Source organism: Phragmites australis, chromosome 19, assembly GCF_958298935.1.
Source record: "Phragmites australis chromosome 19, lpPhrAust1.1, whole genome shotgun sequence".
In the NCBI taxonomy this organism is placed as follows: domain Eukaryota; kingdom Viridiplantae; phylum Streptophyta; class Magnoliopsida; order Poales; family Poaceae; genus Phragmites; species Phragmites australis.
Genome location: NC_084939.1, coordinates 12,986,851 through 13,011,834, shown reverse-complemented (window position 1 = coordinate 13,011,834; position 24,984 = coordinate 12,986,851).

The window sequence follows — 24,984 nt, the reverse complement described above, 5'->3', positions numbered from 1 at the left end:
TGATTCAACATTGAACCACCCTCTTGTAATTTATATGTGAACAACTTCATCTTTTGATGCATTCTACTGGTCAAATCCTTGGACCTGCAAATCCATTCCAGCTTTAGCCATAAAGTAGCTACAGTTTTCTCCTGCAAAATATTGTTTGATAAATGAAGATGAATTTGAGAGAAAGGCTTATGATCTGTTCTATTTTTCTCATCAAACCAAGATATCTGATTCTAATCCTTGTTGCCGAAGCTTTCCAGTGCATCATCCAAATCGTATGCATCAAAATCGTCAGCATCTTAACTTGCTATAGTAAAAACCTTGTGTTACAGTCTAACAACGGAATATCATGCTTTAAAGAAATCATGTTGAAGAAATCCCTGAGTGTATGAAGAAAATTAGCCTAAAAAGTATGGAACACAAAATTCATAGTACACTTAGTGGGTGCTTAGGAAAAGAAGGCTGAAAAGCCGATTCCTGTGTAGACCTGCTGGGCGCACTCAGCAAAATTATGTTTTCGAACAATATAGAGTTTGCTAACGTCAGCACGGCACTATGCACAGATTCCTTCGCTAATGTCAGGATGATGTCAACAATGACATCAGTCGGTCGTGTGGCGTCCATCGACGGATTCGGCGGAGGTGCAGTGGCACCGGTGGAGGGTAATAGTGGTGCATCGATGGTGGCTGATGACTGGTGGTGCGATGGTGGTGATGGAGGTGTGATTGGCAGCGGTGACCAGCTACGTGCTCAGCGATGGCTGGATGGCGATGGTCTCGTAACGAGGAAGCAACAGCTAGTAACTCGATGGAGGATCACAGTGGCACGCGAGATGGCGGAGGAGGGAGACCAAATCAGGGAGATCCAGTGAGTTGATGGTGTTCGACCAGATCAGAGATGGTGGTCGTCGCGACGATGAACACTAATGGTGCGATGGTACTGTAGATCCAATCAGATGTGGTGAACAGTACTTTTGGATCAGCAACATAAGGATGAACAGTACCTGCATGATAAATAGTGCCATACCGATCTTTTGATTTTTTTTTTATCCTTGTCAAATTCGGCTTTCGTACCACATATTAGAAACTAAGCACGACATATCAAATAGGAGACGATATTTTAGTGAACTCCTGTAGAGAAAATCACCGGATCCATAGACAATTTTCATTATATATAAAGTTCCTTACGATATAGGGGAGTTACAATGACCGTTTTATTTTTTCATATAACTTACCAGTCTAATATAAATTATTCCAAAATATATGCTAAAAACATCTCTTATACGACACAATTAAAATTCAGATCACAATACAACCTCCATTTCTACTTACATATCTCCTACCTTCTATGCAGGGTAGTATCTACAGCAGACACACAAAAGGAGCAAAAGAGTACACGTCGATTCTATTGAGAAAATAGGGATGGATAGGCACGGGAAGTAGCTAGTAAGAGAGACGGCGCAAAGATGGTGAGGTTAGAAGTTCAAAACTTAAAGGAACTTAATGGAACAAAAAAAAATTGAACGTCGGGTTTAGCTTGATTACTAAATTTTATAAAAGCTTATTATGTGGCGGACACCGCAAAAGCATGGCTTAGCTGGTATACACACAATCTTTGTGGCAATTTGCTCGCCTTCCCAGGTGGCCGTTTGCCTCACTAAATGGTGAGAGATGAGGAGAGTAGGCACTAGTATAGAAAAAATTGTCAATATTGATTTATTTGTGTTGGTTTTAAATTCGAGATTTTTAGGATAATTTTTTTTTCATTTGATGAATCTCTTGTTGCTTTTGTGAGAGTCGAACCCGCTAATATAGTAAATTATACGCAGGTGCAGTTTGTGATGGTTGAACCCACGAACTCACCCCTCACGGAAAACTTCCTTACTGTATCAACTTACAGTTTTAGTTGGTGGCTATAAAATGATTTATTCTTTTGATTTTTCCTACCTAAATTTTAGATGATTATTTAAGCATTTATGTTTCTTTAAATGAAAATGTTATCAACTACATAGTTATATATCTCATCAAGATCTATAATTTTCATATAAAGTTTGTTTTTATCTAACTTCGTATGAAAAATTATGAATTTCTGAATACGAAATATCTTCCATTATCAGTACCGGTTCATAACATGAACCGTATATTTACTGTTAGTTCATATCAAGAATTGGCAGTAATAATATCAGTGTCGGTTCTTGACACAAATTGATAGTGATAATTATTTTTATTGCCGATTCTTTTTGGATGAACTTTTTACCAATTCTTGACAAGAACCAGCAGTAATACACTCTCACTACTGGTTATATCCAAACCAACAGTGGTAGGGGGCAAAAAAGGTGTTTATGTGGTAGCGAGGGGTGCTCCACCTATAATTGTAATATTTGAACTATTCCAATGAGTTTCGTGTAAGGAGGCGACAAAGTGTGTCAAACCCAGGGTTAACAAATGCCATCAAGGACCGAAAACTGGACCCCCAGTGCATTATTATAATTTGGTCAAAATTCGGTCAAATTCAATCAAATTTATCAATTTTTTTAATTTTGAATTTGAATTTGATCGAAACCCGCTCGGTTTCTAAATGGGAATTGGACCGGATTGGTCGAAAACCATACATTTTGAGTTAATTTAGTCGCATTTGTTAACTACAGTCTTTTGTCACTCTTTTCAGTCTTGACTAAATTAAGCGCACCAAACTAAGGCAACCAGTCAAAAAGCTCTAGAGGAATATAGCTTTGGTACGGTAGTCACAGTAAGATACCAAGGCACAAGAAACCACTTTAATAGGGACAATCTCTCCACATGATAACCCTACATATGTAGATGCTTAATTAGCCTAAAACTATCAAGAGAAAAAAAATCTTTTGTCACTCTTTTCACCTCTAATCTCATGTCTGCCATCCAAAAAGTAGTTTTTCACTCTTCTGCAACTCCATCCACCCAGAGTCTTTTCCTTTTCTGTTTTGCCACTACGTCATGTCAACAAAGTTTGTCCATAAAGAAAATAGTAGAGAGTAGAAGAAAGCATAACACTCACAATACCTAAGAATTTAGAAGAAAAAAATAGGGATAGTTTTTAAGAGAACACACTGAAATTTTACTTTGAACACTGCTGAAAACCTTTTCAATCTTTCTCAGCTTATATGTAACATCCTCACAGTTTCCATAGTGTGTAATTTTCAATGAACTTTACAAAGTGTGTTCAGTCGTGTTCAGTCGTGATCCTTGATGGCTTTCTTCCTTCTACATTGTAGACTATTTCTTGATTTTTTATTATTATTTGATAGTTATCATGTTTCTAATGAATTTAAAAGATTTTCCTGGTATCTTTCTTTCTAGTCAATTGTGGTTGACCCAACCAGAGAAGCAAAATGCACGAAAGCAACAGGCAAGCACCAATAGCAGTGCGCATCGCTTTTCCGCTTTAGTTATCATTTAGGTGAAGCACTCCTTGACAGGTCTATTTTCAGAATATTATTTAAAAGGACTTCTTTTTTTATTTTAGCATATGTTAAGTCATAGATACAAGGAAAATGAAACCTACTAACCTAGTGTTCCTAGGAAAGATAAGCATGACAATTGGCACTAGTGGAAAATAAAGTTGTTAAGGCTAAATAATCCACCTTTAAGTGCTAGTGATATCTGTGAAGATGCTATAAAATAAAAGTCATCAAATTCAGCGATGTTTGGATTTATTGCTGGGGTACCCCCAATTGTCATTCCCAAAAATTCTATGCTCTGCCTTTCAAGTCTTGCTCCTCCGGCACCGTTTCTCTGGATCTTGAAGTCTAAATGCTCTAAGAAATTGAAAGTTTTTACATGGTTGTGTTTCAAGGACAGTGAGAATACAAGAAATATTTTAAAGAGAAAAAATACGAGACTTGAAGATGATGACTACAACTGTGTTCTCTGCAACCAAAACGAGTAAGAAACTACTTTTTACTTGTTCTTCAATTGCCGCTTTAGTACAGGGTGTTGGACCTCGATTGGCCTCTCCTGGATCATTTGAGAGACTTCTTCAGTATGCTACATGAAGCTAAGAACTCTTGGAGCACCCTTTCTTTATGAAGATTTTCATGATTGTGTCATGGAAAACCTGGAAGCAAAGGAATACGAAAATCTTTCAGTGTTCGGTGACGAGCTTTAACAGTTGGAAATCAAATTTCTTAGATTCGATCAATCTTCAACTTAATAGAATGAACTCCACCCTTGTTTCTTTGATTACTGCTTGGCTTTCTTCACTTGTATAGTGTTCCTCCCCTCTTTCTCTCTGCCTCCCTAGTTTTGTTCAGGTTTCGGTCTCCTCTTCTTGAATGACCGGGGTGTTGGGTCATGTACAGTTTTTAGTTTTCCCTTTAATTTATTTAATAAAACGGTGGGGGGTTCCCCACTGTAGTCCTTCAAAAAAGTCGATCAAATCCACCTGCGGTATTAGCAATCAATGGATGGGTTCAGGGGACAGTATTGCACAGGGAGCACAACACAAAAAACCATATCCTTGTTCATACAGTGTACTGTACGGATTTGAATTCATACAAATGCGGAATCAGACACAAGTGGAATGCTAGTCTGCTAATATTTTACCTTCAGTGTGAAAATAATCGGGCGTAACATGAATGCAGATTTTAGCATGTAAGAATATTTACGTTCTTATTTTCCTGCACGAATGTTCTTGTGAGACTTTTCGCCAGATACATAAACACTGCATATGAAATGAGCTGGATATTGTTTCTACGGTCGGACCAAACTGGTATCAACAGTACAACCATTAAATTGGATCAGAGATGAAATATAGCCGCCCAAGAGGTTGTGCTTTGTATGCGTATGGTAGTGCAACCGGGTCAGATCCAAGCTGCCATTGCTGGTCTCATTTCGATCGTTCCATCCATATCAAGCTACTAAATAGCGTTCGTAGAGGCCACAATTACAGCCACAATAACAGTAGTAGGGTATAAATGCTACCGATAGTAGGTGACGATCAAAAGTAGCATATTGGAACATAGCGGCCGCTATAGCTCTCGTAAACTGAAATAGCAGCTGCTATTAAGTCACTGTAGCAGTTCATAACTAGCACATTCTTTTATTAAATTCTAAATATTTAAATTTAAAATTTTTGTTGTCTTATTATCATATTGTATGTACAAGTTATGCTTCTCAACTCTAAGTTATAATTAATTGGGCTATTTTGCGTGATTTTTATGATGAGAGAAAGCCATGATATATACACAATTACACAAAGTTTTTAATATTTTTCAAATAACGCTATTGGAACTTAGTGCCCTTATCTGCTATTTGAGAGGCATATGCTAATCTGTTTTAACCTCGCGATATCCACTATTTATTACCTTGCATATATATTTAAAGAATATTTGAGGGGATATTGATGTCTCTTATCTTTGTTAGAATTCGTGTTGTCATGTTTATGTAACTAGGATGAGCATCATGATCGTGTCTAGCCGTTAGCAGCATGCACGGTGACTGTGTCCAATGTGTGTGTGGTGTGTGTGGCGTGCGTAGCGTGAGTGGTGATTGTGTCTAGTGCATGCGTGGCAACTACATCTCATGGGCTACATCGACAGTAAAGGTGCTCCTCAAATCGCCATCAATCCAAAGTACAACCTTTGGTGCAGCAAGACCAACTCATGGTGAGTGCCATCCTATCGTCTCTCACTGAGGAGGTAATCGCACAAGTGGTTGATTTGTCAACTGCATGTGAAGTCTGGCGCACCATCGAGAATATGCACCCATAAACCTCCCGCGTGCGCATCATGCAAATTCGGATGCAGCTTACTACAATCTAGAAGAAGCGTATCAACATCACCTACTACTTCTGCAACATGAAGGGCCTCGCTGACACCCTTTTAGCCGTTGGCAAGCCACTTGAAGATGAGGAGTTGATCACCTACATGTTGCATGCAGAGTTATTGCTCTTGTAATATTTGATTAGATTGAATCTAAATCTACTTACGGTAATAATCACACACATACAGAGTATACCTACGATACATCAAGAAGAGTGTCAGACATCGGTCATTCACGAAAGAATGGATTATTCGACATGACTTTCCTTGTAGGAAGCAGGGCCCGGGCAATAATTTATGTGGTTTTTATGTAATGGAATTCATACACGGATTCAACGGAGACACGTCGTACCACATGGTCGATGCTGAGGTATGCAACATATATCTTGATGACTAATTTTTAGGTCTGACACGTGTTTACAAGGATTGATTTCTTCAATTGTTGAAATTGCAGCTCCTCACGTTGTCCAGAGATCGACTCATAGCCATTGAAATCAACGCACTTCAAGAACAATTTATCGGGTTCATCAATGACCAAGTCATCAGTCCAACCAGCGAGTTCCATGAATTTGGCTCCTCTCTCTCGTTACCTTCATCCAACAAGAAAAAGTAGAGTTCAGAACCTTCTATTAGCAAGAAACCTTGAACTCTTCTTCATTTTTGTAATGAAACCTCACATGTATGCGGTGTATATATACTGTGACGAGACTTGATGTTTTAGAAATGAAATTTATATGTGCTTGTGTATATATGCTGCGATAAAACTTGATGTCTCATAAATTAAATTTATATGTACGTGTCCATAAGTATACCGTATACTATTACCGGCAACCGCCAAAATTTGAAAATGCCACGAGATTGGCGGCAACCGCCACATTTTGAAAATGGCGGGAAATACCTATCAGTGTCGGTTGGTAAAACAAACCGGCACTGATATGTGTACTATCAGTGCTGGTTCGATCCACAAACCCGCACTGATAGTTATTTTCAGTGCCGGTTCCATATCCTCACAGACTATTAGTGCCGAGTAGTCAGTTTCAGGTCCAAAACCGACACTGATGAGATTTTGGAACCGACACTGTTCACCTATTTTGTAGTAGTGATGGCCTCAGGTTTGAGTACAATCCACTGGTGACAAGCATCACCACCTAGACCGACTCCATCACCATCAACAACATCTACGCGCACATGCTAGCCTTTGAGCTGAGGCTTGAACAGAACATCACAATTGTTCATGTATCTTCAGGTAACCATGTTAACCATGTCAATAGGCCGGGGCGAAGCCAGGATTTAAATATGGGAGGGGCCAATTAGACATGGAGGGGGCCAATTAGATCAGGAATTAGATTAAACTACAATTAACATGTGCTGATTAATACTTTATTAGTTGAATGGCAGCTCTGTTAGGGGGTGCCAGGCCCCCTCCAGCCATGCCGTGGCTTCGCCACTGTCAATAGGAATCAAGGACATGATGATGGCAAAAACAGCCGTGACCGTGGTGGCGGCTGGCCTTCAGGTGACCATGGTGGCAACTCCAACTAAGGCGGTAAGTCCAGTCAAAGCACTCGTGGTGATTCATGCCAGGTGCGCCACAAGCCTAGCCATGACGCACTCTGTTGTTGGTACTGCTTCGATCACTCCTACTAGCCAAATGATGTCAACAAGGTTGCAGTGGCCATCACCAACACCTACTCGGGCAACTGACCACATCACTAATGACCTCAAGCGTCTGAACCTGAAGGAGTGCTACACTAGTGGTGACCATGATCAAATTACAAATGGAGCAAGTTTGTCTATTGCTCACATAGGAAATTCTTTTATTGCTGCTACTCCTTGTTCTCTAGTTCTAAATGATATCCTACATGTCTCTAAGATCAATAGACACCTTTTTGTCCACAAACTCATGTCTGACAATAATGCTTATGTTGAATTGTGTACAAATTATTTTCTTGTGAAGGACCAAGCTACGAAGACCACTCTTCTCAAAAGAAAATGTAAATATGGACTCTACCTCTTCCCTAATAATCAACCCAGTCAAGCTCTTCTGTCGGCTAAGGTCACTCACGGGTTGTGGCATCGACGTTTGGGACATCCAGCTCCTTCAGTTGTTCATAGAGTCTTAGAAAATAATGATCTTGTTGTAGCAACAAATAATACTTTCCCTGTATGTGATGCATGTCAGCAGGGAAAAGTTCATCAATTTCCTTTTTAATTCTTCTTCACATGTCTCCTCTAGTCTTCTAGAGTTAATTCATATTTATGTATGGGTACCAGCTAGTAATTTTGTCAATGGATTAAGTTATTATGTTAGTTTTGTGGATGATTACAAAAAATTTACTTGGCTTTATTTTCTTAAACATAAATCTGAAGTTAAGTCCATCTTCTTACAATTCGAGCATTATATTGAACGCTTGCTAGGAAAGAAAAATCCTCTCAGTACAGTACGACTAGGGAGGAGAGTATCATCATTTACACAAATACTTTAACCGTGTAGGCATCTCACATTGCATTTCATGCCACACACACACCAACATAATGGTCTAGTAGAGCGAAAGCATCAGCACATTGTACAAACTGGGATAACTCTCCTAGCTCAGTCCTAAATACCACCGCAATTTGGGATGAAGCCTTCCATTCCACATGCTATCTGATCAATAGGATGCCTAGTCGCGTCATTAACCAGGATACTCCTCTCCATCACCTTTGTTGAAGCAACCTTGATTATAATTCCATGAAGGTTTTTGGGTGTTCTTGCTGGCCTAATTTGTGAGCTTACAACTCTAGGAAGCTTGATTTCAGAACCAAGCAATGTGTCTTTATAGGATATAGTGCTAACCATAAGGGGTACAAGGGTTTCGATAGACAAAAAGGTCTTGTTTACACTTTCTGAGATGTCATTTTTTATGATAATCTTTTGACAAATATGTGATGAATGATGGTTTTCTCTATCGTGCTAACAAGCTATACATTCCAACTAGCTCTGTTCGTCTTTTGTTGTTGCAGAAGGCATATGGAGTAGGATTGATGGCACATTTTGGAGCAAAAAAGACTAAAGATGTGCTAGCCACTCATTTCTTTTGGCTAAAGATGAGACGTGATGTCGAGCGCTACGTGTCACGTTGCACCTCTTGTAATAAAGCTAAGTCTCGCTTAAATCCACATGGTCTTTACATGCCTCTTCCTGTTCCTAGTGCACCTTAGGAGGATATTTTCATGGATTTTGTTTTAGCATTGCCTAGGACAAAGAGAAGGAGGGATAGCATATTTGTAATTGTGGATAATTTTTCTAAAATGGCACATTTTATACCTTGCTATAAGAGCAATGATACTATAAACATAGCTGATTTATTTTTCAGGAAAAATCGTTCGACTACATAGAGTGCCTAATACTATCATCTCGAATCATAATACAAAGTTTTTGAGTCACTTTTGGAGATCACTTTGGAATAAATTGAGGATGAATCTGTTATTTTCTACTACATATCATCCCCAAACTGATGGTCAAATAGAGGCTGTCAACCGTACATTATCGACCAAGTTACTGGCAGTTCTAAAGAAGAATTTGAGGATGTAGGAAGAATATTTACCACATATTGAATTTGCTTACAATAGGTAAGTATACTCCGCCACCAAGGTAAGTCCGTTCTAGGTAGTGTTCGGATTTAATCTCCATTCTCCTATTGATTTACTTTTGAAAGACTTAATTTAGATGCTAAGAAACGTGCTGAATGCATTCTTAAGTTGCATGAAACCGCTAAAAAGAATATAGAGAGCATGACAGAAGGAAATAAAATTTGTCGGGTGATTTAGTTTGGTTACATTTGAGGAAGGATAGGTTTCTAGAACTAAGAAAGTCAAAATTGATGTCTAGAGCTAATGAAGCATTTAAGATAATTGAGAAAATCAATGATAATGCATACAAATTGGACCTACTTGTAGATTTTAAGGTTAGTCCCACATTTAACATTTCAGATCTGAAGCCCTACTTGGGAGAAGAAGAAGAGCTTGAGTCGAGGATGACTCTAATTCAAGAGGGGGAGGATGAGTCTATGGCTCCTTCGGATACTATCAATACCACCAATAATCATCAAATCATATAAGATCTAATTACAAGAGCATGTGCATGACAATTAGACCACCAGGTGAACTCGTTTCTTACTGTTCATGCTTCCTTAGCTGGATTCGTACTAAATTCTTGTGATGTTTTATTGCTTAGGAACGTGTGAGAAGCACCACAACCTTACTCGGACGTCACCCCTCGAAAGCCAAGTCTACTCGGACTCGAGGCTGAGCTCTAGTCGTGGTCGTGGTCGAAGTTGTGGTAGTGGTCGAGTCGCAGGACAGCATGTCAGTAAAACGGGCATAACTCTCTCACACGAAGTTCGTTTTAGTAAATCTTGGACATTCCGGAAAGCTTATGACAAGCCCTCTCCAATGGATATGAGCTCGACCAAATATTCCTTGTAGTTTAGTTAGAGTAAAAGAAATAAGATGTTGTGCCACCATTTTGGACCTAGTTAAGTCTTGTAATCGTGTTGGGGTCGAAGTTCAGGTTGTGTACGTCTCTTTCTATGGTTGCACAACCCTAGGTCAACCTCCTCACATCCCCCCCCCCTATATATACACAATAGCCATCGTAGTTTAGGCTCAGGTTTTGCTTAGATTATTCTATTTTATATAGCTTTGCCGCTTGTTCGGTTAGTGGAACCCCAACTTGAGTACTTCATTTGGAATTAGCAATATTCAGATTGCATCTACCTATTCTTGCTTGTGTTCTCGATTCGCTTGCAGGAAAAACCTTCTTGGCGAGGTCAACCGTGTATTGGCACGGTTGATAACCACAGAGTAGTGGTGTAGTGGTTGCGAGGGTTCTCGATCTGTCTTATTCAGAGCCTTTGGATCATCAATGTCGAAACTCCACCAATCGACTTATCATATTACCTTTGGAAGATCAGGCGAACGCATATCACTGGGCATTAAAATTAAACCTGATCAAGGAGAAATTATGTTGTCCCAGAAAACATATGCACAAGATCTGCTAGAAAAAGGCCAACATGGATAATTGTCAAGCTATTTCACCCCTATGGTGTCTAGTGAAAAATTGTTGAAGGACCAAGGGACAGCACTAGCAGATACTGAATAGTTTCAGTACAATAGTATTGTAGGGGCACTGCAATACTTGACAATAACAAGACCAGACATATCTTTCTCTGTGAATCGTGTGTGTCAATTGATTCAAGCACCTACTGATGTTCATTGGGGCTGTGAAATTAATACTCAGATATATCAAGGGAACAACTAACCAATGTCTGAAAATTCAGAAGTTTGCAAGTGTTACTCTTAGTGCATTCTCAGACGCCGATTGGGCCGGGTGCCCTGATGATTGAAGGTCCACCAGTGGCTTTACTGTATTCTTGTGTTCGAACCTGATTTCATGGAGCTCACACAAGCAGCCAACTGTCTCCTAGTCGAGTATAAAAGCTAAATACAAAGCTATAGCCAATATGACTGCAAGAGTGATATGGATTCAGTCACTGCTCAAGGAACTTGGAGTATTTCTGGACTAGCTGTCGGTTTTTGTGTTGAGGAACCTCTGCTACCGGGTGTAGTCCAGAGATTCCGCAAGAGAACAATCACACAAAGGAGACACAATGTAGGGGAAAAACTTTTTATTTATTCATCTGTTGTTCTACAATGAGGGGTTATACCCCATATATATAGTGCCAAAAACCTCTAAGAGATATAATCGAATCTTTCAAGAGATCAAAATGGGCCTACATTCGGTTGTAAAACTCTAGGTTTCTTAACATTCCCCCTTGAGCACTTCTCGCAAAATGCATATGTCTCATCAAAACTCACATAAAATCTAGTGGGAAAAATTGGGAGAAAGAGTACATAGCTCGTAACATGGTCACACGAATTACCTCATTAAAAACCTTACCATGAGAAACTTCAAGAAAACTCATCTAAGGGGAAAAAAAGAGTACAATCCACCCAAAATGCTTCATATAATCTTTGATTAACTTTGGACACTGAATCTTCTTAACTAAGATTTAATTCCTTGTATTGGTATTATGTGAAAATTCTCCTCCTAAAATGTGCAACTCTCTAAGCCTCGTCATCCCACTACCACGAACACATCTTTCAAAACTAGATACAGGGAGAGACTTAGTGAATAAGTCTGCAAGATTTTCACACCATTTGGTATGCATTACCTTTATTTCATTCATTTTTTGCAATTCATGAGCACAAAAGAACTTGGGGTTGATATGCTTCGTTAAGATGTTTTTCACATATCTCGATTGCACTTGTGCAACACATGCAGCATTATCTTTATAAATAGTGGTGGAGGTGTTAGTAGTTGTAACACCCTAGTTTTTATAATTCCCTAAAAAATTCTTAGAATTTAAATAGGGTATAAATAAATAGAATAGGTTAAAAACCTATTTTCTAAAATAAATTTAATTTTGCCATAGGTTATATCTTGGTTGAAATGCATTCATGCTGAGTAGAAGCATTAGGGCTTTTATTGGGTGGAAAATGAATTTTGAAAACACTGAGGCACGCCGTTTGAATTTTGGAAAAGTTTTAAAAAAAATTATAAAAATAAAATCTTTTTTTCTTCCTTTGGGCCTAATCTCTTTCCTTTTATCCTTTTTCTCTCTTTTTCCTGGCAGCCCACCTTTTCATCTTTCCTAAGCCGAGCCCGTTTTCCGCTCTCTCCTTCCCCACCTCCTCTTTTGGCACCCTCGGTCAAATCCGCTTTCTCCCTCGTGTGGTGCCCCCAAGCCAGCCTCCTTCCTCGCGCTGCCATTCGATCCCGAGTCCAACTTGGACACGACCGCCGCCGCCTCCTCGAGCCCATATCCTAACAAACCCCAGCCTTATCCAACTCCCACGCGCTTAACCCTGCCTATATAAGTATGTGCCCCCTCCTTTCGATCTGTTTTGCCTCACACCGAGTCCGCCACCGCACGACATTGTTGTCGTCGCACTGAGCTCTACCACCCGTCGCTCTCGCCGCCTCTCTGCCGCATCTGAGCGCATCTCTGGTACTACATTCTCATGAGGAGCCAATCCTGCCACTTTTTGTCACCCCTCCACTGCTGGAATGCCATCATCGATGAGGAACTGAGAGCCAACGCCGCCCTTCTCGCTACCAACCCATCTCGCCGCATCCCGAAGCCACTCGATGCCCTAGGTGAGTTTGTCGTGCTCCCCTTCCATTCTCCGCCACTCATCGTCATGATCCGTGGCTGACGACGTGCTTTCATCAAGTTTCAACGAGAACATCGTTGTGCACGAGCCGTCGCCGCCATCTGTCCTCAACGCCAGCCGACTAAGCCCCTCCCGAGAGCTCGTAGCCATCTTATCCGAGTTGAATGATCCAGATTAGATCTAGAATACCCCTTCGATGTCCAATCGCTTGACACCACATGTCCCCTTCATAATCCAGTCAGCGCCATGTCATAGCCCAATCAGCAGCCACGTCAGCAAAACTTTTTCCTATTTTTTCTAATTTATTTTAATTTGGGAAAAATTGCCACTTTTGCAAATAAGCCCCTAAACTTTTCTGTTTTATTTGTCCTCTCTATTTTATTGAAAATAAGTCCTTTTATTTTTTTAGATTTAACCCTAAACTTGTTTTTAGCGTAACTTTCTCGTTTTAGCTCCGATTTAGACGATTTTTGCGTTCACGTATTCATAGCAGCGTGTACATTCTTTTAGTACCTTTTTAATAGATGCTAGCTATGGTTTGGTGTACTGTTCTTAATTAGTTTTGTTATGTGTTTTTCATTGTGTTTTGAGAGCAATCGAGGAGCAGTTCAAGAATCTCCAAGACCAAGTATTTGAAGAGTCTGAGCAGCAAGCTGGAAGAGGCAAGTGTCCTTGAATATTCTAATTCTAGTTTTCAAATGTGCTCTTTATTTCAAACATGCATGCTATTAATCCTAAATCTCATTTACTTATAGTACCATGTTCCATGTATTGCTTGTCGCCTTGTTGTTAGTAGTGGTTATGGTGGGTAGCTTATGCTTAGCTTTGCACAAGGGTATGAGGGGTTGTTGTGTATTGTTTGTCGCCTTGTTGTTAGTAGTGGTTATGGTGGGTAGCTTATGCTTAGCTTTGCACAAGGAAAGCTCACGAGAAAAAGACCTGGAAGCGTGCAAGAGCTGCTTAACAAGATGGAAGAATACTCAAGATCTGAGCTCGATCATCTTTGAAGGAAAAATGAAATAGCAGCCTCCAAAGTAAAACCACATGCATCGGCCAGAGAGGCAGGCAATAGCAATCCTAGAGACAGATTGCACCATCCAAGGAGACCTGAAGTTTCTGACTACTCAAGGCAAAAAGAAGTCAATCAGATTAACTCCAGCCCGTTCAAAGTCGCTCAAGCGGCAAGCGAAGCTCACAGTGCGGCTAATCGAGGAGGCCGAGCCGGTAGGTTTTGGCTATGAAATAGAGCTTGGCAAAGCAATCTCTTGACCACGCAAGGACCCAACAACATTTTACTGCGAGCTGCATGGCGAAGGAACCGGCCACAGAACCAAGCAGTGCCCGCAGGTTGTGGCTATGAAAGAGAGCTTGGCGAAGCAATCTCTTGACCACGCAAGGACCATACACCATGCAACAAGTTTCGGGAGAAGCGAAGTCTGGCAAAACCATAGTCAGAACATGGCATTTTCAAACCAGTGGTGACCGATTCCTGCACCACAGTATACACCTGCAGCCTCGGCTCAGTTGGATCAAACAAGGCAAATGAATCTCCAGGGGGAGCTACCTCCACCACCACCAAGGCTTGTGATCGAAGCACCACCAGAGAGCAGTAAGTCCGTGAACACGGTAAATCGTGGATACAACGTGGTGTTGGCTATCTCAGGGGGATCTAATCAGCAGACACAATCTAAGAGACAGCGGAAAGAATACGTGCGAAGGGTCAACCACGTCAGAGTGGGACCAACGTACATTCATTCAAGGTGGTCAAACGTTCCCATTACATTCTCGCAAGAGGACATGAGGGTCTTAGACTACCCACACACACATGCCTTCGTTATCACAGCAAACTTCTCAGGAAATGAAGTGCACAAGATCTTAATAGATGGAGGAAGCTCAGCGGATATCATCTTCGCTGACGCTTTTGACAAAATGGGCCTACGTCGAAGCAACTTGAAGCAAGCTGGATCACCATTGCTAGGCTTCGGTGGAAATACAATCAACACTCTGGGAAAGATAACAATCCCAGTATCGTTTGGCGAAGGGACGAATTTCTGCACAGAAGATATTACCTTTGATGTGGTCGACATTGATTACCCATACAATGTGATATTTGGTAGGGGAGTCCTGAATATATTTGGAGCAATACCGCACCACGCGTACTTGTGCATGAAGATGCCTGGTCCTAAAGGCGTCATAACAGTATTGGGAGACCAACGAGTGGCCAGACGAATCGAAGTGGGAATAACTCCAGGAAGACGAAATGTCCACATGGTGATAGAACCTTCGGCAAATCAGGAGGAAAGTTACATCCAGCCAAAGAGAAACAAAGCAGCGAAGGCTGCACCAGAAGGAGCAACCAGAATAGTGTAGTTACATCAAGAAAAAAGAAAGTCACCATAGGAGCGGAGGCCCTGGCAGAGGACCAACAACAACTTATAATGTTCCTCTGCAGTAATGACGATGTCTTCGCTTGGTCCTTGAAGGACCTGCAAAGAGTAAGTCGGGAAATCATTCAGCATAGCTTAAATGTGGATCCCAACTTGAAGCCAAGGAAGCAAAAGATTAGGAAAGCTTCAAGCGAAAGAGAAGAAGAAGCGAAGGCTGAAGTAAAAATGATGCCCAATGTCGGAGTCATACGTGAAGTATTACACTCAGAGTGGCTAGCTAACCCAGTGTTAGTCAAGAAAAGCAATAGAAAATGGAGAATGTGCGTCGACTTCACAGACTTGAACAAGGATTGTCCGAAGGATGACTTCCCATTGCCTAGAATTGATTAGCTGGTAGACTCCGCGGCTGGTTGCGAGATGTTAAGCTTCCTAGATGCATACTCAGGGTACCGCCAGGTCTGGATGGCGAGGGAAGATGAGGACAAGACAAGTTTCAGAACCTTCTTCGGCATATACTTCTTTGTGAGGATTCCCTTCGGCCTCCGAAATGCTAGTGCAACCTTCTCCAGGTTGGTGCAAACAGTACTAAGTTCACAACTAGGGCGAAATGTCCATGTCCTAGCTTATGTTGATGACATAGTGGTCAAGAGTGCCAGAAGGAGCCAACATCTCGAAGACCTGCGTGAAACCTTCGGAAGCTTATGAAGGGTAGGGCTAAGATTGAACCCAGAAAAATGCATCTTCGGAGTACAATCCAGAAGGCTACTAGGGTTCTTGGTGTCGAAGAGAGGCATCAAAGTGGAACCCCAAAAAAAATACAGGCGATAATAGATATGAAACCCCCACAAAACAAAAAGCAAGCTCAACGCTTGGCAGGGAGGTTGGCGGCATTAAACAAGTTCATTGCAAAATCTGCAGAGTGAAGTCTACCTTTCTTCAAAGTATTAAAAAGCTCTGACCCATTCAGATGGGATGTGGAGCAGCAAGAAGCCTTCGATGAATTGAAAAGCTACCTGACGAAGCTCACAGCACTGTCCAGTCCTGATCCAGGCGCGGATTTGTTATTATACATAGCGGCATCCCCTTCGGCAGTCAGCACTGTACTTGTGCAGGAAAGACTCAAAGACAACAAATTACACCAGTTCCTAATATATTATGTATCAGAAGCTCTGGCAGGCCCAGAGAAGATGTACACAGAACTGGAAAAAGTAGCATATGCACTAGTGATGGCATCCCGCAAGCTTCGCCATTACTTCACATCTCACAAGATTACAATACCAACTTCCTTGCCCCTTCGTGACATGTTTGAGAAAAAAGAAGCCATTGGAAGAATAGCAAAGTGGGCCACGGAGGTCGCTCAATTCATGGTTGTTTTTGTGGCAAGGACATCGTTGAAATCGCAAGTGTTGGCAGATTTTGTGGCGGAATGGACTCCCCTAACAGAAGCCCCGGAACAAGAACCATCAGAACCGGTCTGGACCGCATATTGCGACGGAGCTTGGGGAGCTACAGGAGCAAGCGTTGTGGCGATATTATCCTCACCTTCGGGCACAAAGCTGAGATATGCCGCCAGATTAGAGTTCCGCTCTACAAACAATACAGCGGAGTACGAAGCGGTCCTCCTTAGACTTCTCAAGGCAAAGGCTTTGGGCGCCCGAAGGGTGCTGGTTAAAATAGACTCAAAGGTTATAGCAAGCCAAGTTGACAAGACATTCCAGGCAAAAGACCCAAAGCTGGTTAAGTACACAGCAGCAATGCGAAGAATGGAAAAATACTTCCTGGGATTCACAGTCAAGAGTATATCGAGAAATGATAATTGAAGCAGATGAGCTAGCAAAAGCTGCTTCGCAAAACCTGCCTATGCCATCAGATGTTTTCTACCAAAAGTTGAGTGAACCAGCCGCTGAGGACACTTTAAAGCCATCATGTCCCGTCGTGATGATCGAAAGCGAAGATTGGCGCTCTCCAATATTGGCCTATCTTCGTGGTCAAGGCACCCTCGAGGATCATGTCGAAGCAAAGCGTATGGCCCAGAGTGCTAGAAACTACAAAATTGTGGGAAACAATTTGTACAGGACCGGAGTTTGTGCACCATTTTTGTGATGCATATCCTAGAAAGAAGGACAGAACCTACAAAAAGAAATTCACAGCAGGCTGTGTGGTTCCCATATGTGTACACGGGCTTTAGTCAAAAAAGTATATAGACAGGGCTTCTATTGGCCGACGGCGGTAAATGATGCGGATCACATGGTCTGAAGTTGTCAACAGTGTCAGGTCTGGGTGAAGGGGTCAAACAGACCTTCAACGAAGGCACAGCTAATTCCACCGGTTTGGCCGCTAAGACGGTGGGGAATTGACATTGTTGGCCAGCTGCCGCCCGCTCCAGGAAATTTGCGATATGCCGTGGTTGCGGTCGAATACTTGTCCAAATGGGTGGAGGCCATGCCACTAGTAAGCATAACATCAAGAAATATACAGAAATTCCTATGCCAGAATATCGTATGCCGCTTCGGAGTCCCAAGCGAAGTAACAGTAGACAATGGCACTCAATTTGATAGTGTCGGCTTCAGGGAATTTTGCAATGGTCTGGGGATCAAAGTGATTTTCGCATCGGTATACCACCCACAGTCTAATGGGGCCATCGAGAGAGCGAACGGCATCATCTTCGCTAGTGTCGCGAAGCGTCTGCAGGGACTGCCAAAAGGGAAATGGGTCAAAGAATTGCCTAAAGTATTATGGTCATTAAGAACAACGGTTGCAAGACCAACCAGTTTCACGCCCTTTCACCTCCTCTTCGGTGAAGAGGCAATGACCCCAGAGGAATGCAAAAACAAATCATTTAGGGTCAGAAATGAACCAGAGAAAGGTGAAGAGTCATCGTCAAAGGATGCCCTCGAGGAAGTGAGATTGCAAGCTGCCGAAAATCTGGGCAGGTATCAATAGGAGACAAAAAAATGGAGACAGGAATATATCCGAAAAGAACTTCATCCCCGGAGATTTGGTACTGCGAAGATTCAGTAATACAACATCAGTGGTAAAGCTACAGAGCAAATGGGATGGTCCTTTCTTAGTCAAAAGGTCGTTAAGACCCGGCTCATATCATTTGGCTAAGATGGAAGATGAGGAGCTTCCACACACTTGGAATGCAGACAATCTTCACGGGTTCTACGCCTAACAGCGATGGCGACCAAGACGAAGGCTCTTGTGTAATTTTTCTTTATGCAATTTTCTTTTCATGTAATCAAATTGTAAGGGAACTACACTCTTTTCCTCACAGGGGGACCCCTTCGTTAGGGGGTGAGGTTTTTAATGAGGCAAGAACCCTTGTAAACATATTGATATAGTAGAAGTACCCCCAGAAAATACTGCTTGTTTGGAGTATTAGTAACTCATCGTCGAAGTGCGCCAACCAAAGAGCGGGGTGGCGCACCAATCGACGACTGAAGGGCCACAAGTGGATGGCGCGAAATGAGGTGCGAAGTGTCAACAAAAGAAGACGTACACTTTCGACCTTAGCAAAAAAAACCTTAGTGTCGCTCGACCTAAGAAAAGGCGACGCACTTCGAGCCAAAGTCGAGGGCTAAGAGTGCCAGCCCCCACACCGAAGGAAAAGCAAACCTTCGGAAGAGAAGCCGAAGTGTCGCTCGACCTAAGAAAAGGCGACGCACTTCGAGCCAAAGTCGGGGGCTAAGAGTGCCTACCCCCGCACCGAAAGAAAAACAAACCTTCGGAAGAGAAGCCGAAGTGTCGCTCGACCTAATAAAAGGCGACGCACTTCAAGCCAAAGTCGAGGGCTAAGAGTGTCAGCCCCCGCACCAAAGGAAATACAAACCTTCGGAAGAGAAGCCGAAGTGTCGCTCGACCTAAGAAAAGGCGACGCACTTCAAGCCAAAGTCGAGGGCTAAGAGTGCCTGCCCCCGCACCAAAAGAAATACAAACCTACGGAAGAGAAGCCGAAGTGTCGCTCGACCTAAGAAAAGATGACGCACCTCGAGCCAAAGTCAGGGGCTAAGAGTGCCTACCCCCGCACCGAAGGAAAACCAAACCTTCAGAAGAGAAGCCGAAGTGTCGTTCGACCTAAGAAAAGACGACGCACCTCGAGCCGAAGTCGGGGGCTAAGAGTGCCTACCCCCGCACCGAAGAAAAAACAAACATTCGGAAGAGAAGGTGAAGTGTCTCTCAACCTAAGAAAAGGCAACGCACTTCGAGCCAACATCGGGGGGCTAAGAGTGCCTACCCCCGCACCAAAGAAAAAAAGAGAACTAAAATGACTTAACTTAAAAGCGTCCGATCAACAACATAAATTTCTATCAGCCGATGTTACCTACGACCAAAAATTGGGGGGCGGCGTTTTAGAGAAACTATTTCTGTGCAATCGCAGGTACCTGCGGTGAAAAATCAGGGGGACCGCGTTATTCGGTACATCATGGTCAAGGTGACGCCCCATATGAATAATCAAGAATGCCATTCCCCAAAGATAACACCGCGCAAGTAAGCGATAAGGCATTCCTAACATCTGGAAACATCGTAAATCGCCAATGTCACTTCGAGCGCGGTGCCGCCGAAGTGCCCAAAAAGGAAACAAAGGTAATGTAAATGCAAAATTTATTCCGAAAAGCGGTCAACATCAGGATCAACAAAATCCTTATACCACCGACTAAAAGCAAACTAAAAAGCAATGCCTTCACTTACATGAAAACACATGGTTGGGGCCAGTGGGGTCCCAACATGAGCCGAAGACGACGGAGGCGCTCGAAGATCATCTTCGCCGCTGTCGTGTTCTACTAGTTGCGAAGAAGGGCCGCGGCGATAGCAAAGCTGCGGCCGGCGAAGGGGAAGCTCGTCATCGTCTTGAGGCTCAATCTTCAGCTCAAGGAGCATAGCCAGACCCTCGACGTCTCCCCTCACGGTACGGCACAAGTCGCGCTCAGCTCGGCGATTAACTAGCGTCGAAGGGCTAAGAGATTTCCAAAACGCCTTGGTCCAAATATTCATAGCATCATATGCTTTACACTTCGCATGTCAATACCGCTCAAGCTCGACATTGGCATGACGGCGGTGAAAAGACTCCCAGCAAGACCAAGACACAAAAAAATTGTCCCTCATCATGGTAAGGGGGACAGCCTCTTCGGCAACCTACGCAGTGTCCGAAGGGAGGACCTGCGCAGGGAGCGCAACAAGTCAAAAACATTTCGTAACAAATATAAAATATATTACGTCACCAATGTGCAATACATTGCCCCATCACAAAAGGAAAACTAAAAATAGAAGGACGCTTCACGCTGAATCATCCCACCTTTCCAGTATCTTCGGCCGCTGCGGTTGTTGCTTTAGACGAGGGATCATCCCTCGCCTTGGCCTGCAAAAGAAATATTTCATCAAAAAAAAACATATATATGTGGTACGACCAAAAAATACAACAAGTAATATGAAGCAACACACTTGCTGCCGGTTCATCTCTGCTTCTCGAAGGGCGAGCTCGTGACCCTGTTTGCACGAGTAGTTAGTGGTAAACGATCGAGCGGTGCACTTCGACGTCCTAGTGACGGTCGAAGTTGACAAGTCCGTCGGATACTGGAAGGTAGGTTTTTGAAGATTGGTATGATGGTCGCAGCCTGTCATTTCAATCGACTGCACAAGACTCCGGGCAGCGACCATCGCGCAAAAGTTGCCGTAAAGTTGAGCAGCAGGGAGAAGGCTTCTGCTGGTTTCATTAATCAAACCTATAAGTCCTCCCAGCCCGACAAGATCGATTGTTGGGGGCACTGCCGAGGCACCAATACTTTCGAATGTATTGCTGATAGCTTCGCACACAGCGATTACCTTTGGCTCGAGCTCCCCAAGCAGTTCAGATCATCTTCGGAGAAAGCCTTCACCTCGCTCAGTTTGCCTTGCGGCTGTTAAGCCTTAGCACTCTCCGAGGCACAAAGCGCCTGCAGGTCACATACTTGCGCCTCGGAAGATTGCAGGTTTTGGCGCAAGCATTTCACCTCCTCTTTAGCCACTTGCTTCTCTGAGAGAAGGGTGCTCCGGGCACGGGCTTCTGATTTCTCTGCTTGCTTGCGCTAAGATTGTGATAAAAGCAGAGCCTGGGATGTCGCACATATGTGAGCAAATACTAAGTACAGCAATAATAACAGAACATACTGGTATACCTTCGCAATTGCCACGTCGGAAGCATCGAGGAGCTCATTGACAGGCTTCTGGCCGAGCAGAATTTCAAGCTTGGGGAGGACGAAGGTACTAAAAATCTTCTTTGTGTCATCGACGTCCCCAGCGCTTGGTTCGTAGAAAGAAGCCTTGAACGCCTCGGGTGCTATGGCCTTCGCGTCAAGTAGCCCACCAAGGCCCATCAACCCTTTTCCGCCACGGTGGGGCGAGCTCGGGGTCGACGCCTCGGTCCCGGAAGAGGAACTCGAAGGCGAAGACAGCGAAGAATAGGCTACCACTTCAACATTATTGGCTCCTTCAACTTCGGTTTCCCGAGTGGTAGCCTCAAGGATTGTTCCTGTCTCTGTCAACTCCTCTTCGTCACTCAGGATTAGCGTTGGAAGGTCCACGCGCGAACAGAACAATGACTTCGGAGGCCGGGCCTCCTGGGTACCTTCGGGAGTTTCCCGCCTGGGCACGTCACAGGACACGGCCGAACCCTCCGGAAACATTCTGCATGGGCAACATCGGGGATAGCTTCGAGTGGCCTTTTCCAAAGAGCAAGGGCCTTCTTTGTCCGACCACCCTACGGTGATCGCTCTGACTATTTCCTTTTCATTGAAGGACCAGCGGCAACCTCTTCGCCGACATCTGCTGCCGGAGATCCATCTCTAGCACCCTGCAGCACGGTGCAGGCCTTCGGTCTTTCGAGGTAAGAAAGGCCATGGTATTCCAAGACTCGATTGAGTCTTCGAACAAGGCCTTGCTCGGCGCACAACTGTGCTTCGCCCAGTATAAACTTGCCGACAAGCATTACAACTCTGGCCTCCACTTCAGACACCGACAAATCTAGAAAATTATCAATATGAGTAAGCAAATATGGCCGAAGTTCTAAACTATATATGAATGTTTTACACCCGTGAAGCCGTGCACGGAAGGGTGAGGTCGGCAAAGCCCCTCGGGCCCTTTTTCCCTAAATTCCGGGATAATCCAATCCCGGCTGAGGGGCCAAACCCCAGTAGCTATAATCTCCTCCACCAGGTCGCGGGTAGATAGATATTTCGCGCACCTAATGAAGGCCTCGAGAGCTGTCTATTGGGATGCTTTCAATCGCACGTCTGGCGCGCAGTTTCCCCTAACTTCTTCGCATTTCGACACGAGAAACTCTTCGGCCTCAACCTTGTGGTAGAACCACCATTGAGTCCAGTCGCTCAGCCATTTGTTCTTGTACACGACGACGGGCGTAGTTAGCCCAACGCGGTACGCGAAGTTCAAACATCCATAATGAGCCTCGCTCTGGACTCCACGGGCAAAGACCGGTTTGGGTTGATGATGAAGCCGATGTGCAGCAGCGAAGGCCCTTGCGGATGCCTTCCCTCCTTCTGACCGAGCAGCCCAAGCCAAGAGCCCCATCCTTACTATCGCATTAGGCATCAGCTGGTGGAGATATACTTCGAATAACTTCAGTACTTTAATAACCATGTCATCGCATGGTAGGCGAAGACCCGCTCGGAAGTAATGAACAAATACAACTGCTTCATCATCAGCAGGCTCCGGTATCTCCTGCCGGTCAGGGAGCCGAACCTTCGAAACATCATTAATCAACCCCTCCTTCACAAGGCTAGCTAACACTTCATCATCCACCTTGGATTGCCCGATCCAATACATCTTCGGGTGAGAAGACCGGACCTTCGGTGCCATTCAGCTCAAAGGGGATGACTTAAACAGCAAATTACGCAAAGAGCTCAAAAGGGGGGCTTCGTCTGAGAAAGGCTCGGAAAACCGTAAGAGACTTCGTACAAGAGCGACAGCTTCAGCAAAGGTTGCGGTAAAAACAATTGACCGCGGTGTGATATTTATAGCGTAGGGGGATGACGGTTAAAACTGCGCGCATCGGAACTTGAACCGGTGGGAAAAACTACGCTTCGGTGTACATCAAGGACATTCTAGGACCTTCTTATGAATATGCAAGGACAATCCATGCTATTTATGTAGCCTCATTTTCTGAACAATTCACTCCAACAATTGTACTACATTCTACCTAACTGTTTCAACCCATATAGCAACTTCTTCAATTGTACGCTATAAAGGTGTCTATTTCTTTTATCCTGATTCGGCAATGGTATTCCTTCAGGTACCTTCATATAAATATCTGAATCACGGCTCCAATAAAGATATGCGGTCACAACATCCATCAATTTTATTTTCAACTCCAGGTTGACTGCCGTTGAGATCAAATATCTAAAGGTAATGGCACCCATGATCGGGGAATAGGTTTCTTTATAATCAACGCCTAGTCATTGAGTGAAACCTTGTGCAACTAGTCGTGCTTTGTACCTCACAATTTCATTCCTTTCATTCCTCTTATAAACAAAAATCCACTTGTATCACACTGGTTTGATGTGGGGAGGTGTGCGGCATGCTTGCCTAAAAACCTCTCTTTTGTTTAGGGATAACAGTTCAGCTATTATTGCCTTCTGCCAGTCTTCCCAATCTAATCTCATTCTACATTTAGTGAGTGATGCAGGCTCAGGGTCATGATCTATAACTGTGGCAACTTTATTTGCGAAGTATATATCAAATATTGTGGTTGCTCTGTTCCAGGATTCCTCTGAATTCACATAGTTTATTGCTATTTCATCATGAGTTGCACTTTTAGGTGCTTCTATATCTTGCTCTTCCTTATTTCTTACTATAGGAGCAAGTTCCTTTAGTTTATCAGCATCAATTTCAACATGCGCATTTTTGCTAGTTTCTTCCTGCGTAGGAAGATTCAAATCCGGTATACTTACTTATTTAGATTTCATACCATCGTCAGGTCTCAACTGACTCCCCTTCTATTTTCTTTGGGGCATTTTTATGATCTGTTGTGGTAAGCTCTCATTCCCAACTTTCGTCAGACATCTCCAGCTCTTTGGGGCTAGAGGAACTGATTTTTTTATCCTTTTATTATTTTTCAAAGCTCCTAGGACAAGATGAGGGGTACCTTCTTTTCGTACTTCCACCCTCTCCGGTGCATTGCTTGCTGGCACATACAACTTAGTCACGCTCTTCAAAACACAAAAAATGATCACGCAGATCATTTGCTAATTTCTGCAAATCGATAATTTTCTGTACTTTATCATTCATTTCACTGGTGCGAGGATCATGTGCCGCAATTTCTTCTGCCTGCCAAATAATTTCCTAACATTTTTCATCCAAGGGTATATTTCCTCCCCCTAATGATGGAAAATAATTTTAATAAAAATGCAGTCAACGAAGCGGGCCATATGCAGATTTTTAGTTTTTGGTTCAAAATATTGGATTATGGATGCAATTTCATAACCGACATATATTCCAACTTTTCACCAAGGTCCCATAGCGGTTCGTTGTGACAACAGTATTGGCACATAAACCATACATCTAAATTTGCATAAATGGGAAACTTTTAGAATTACCCCTTGC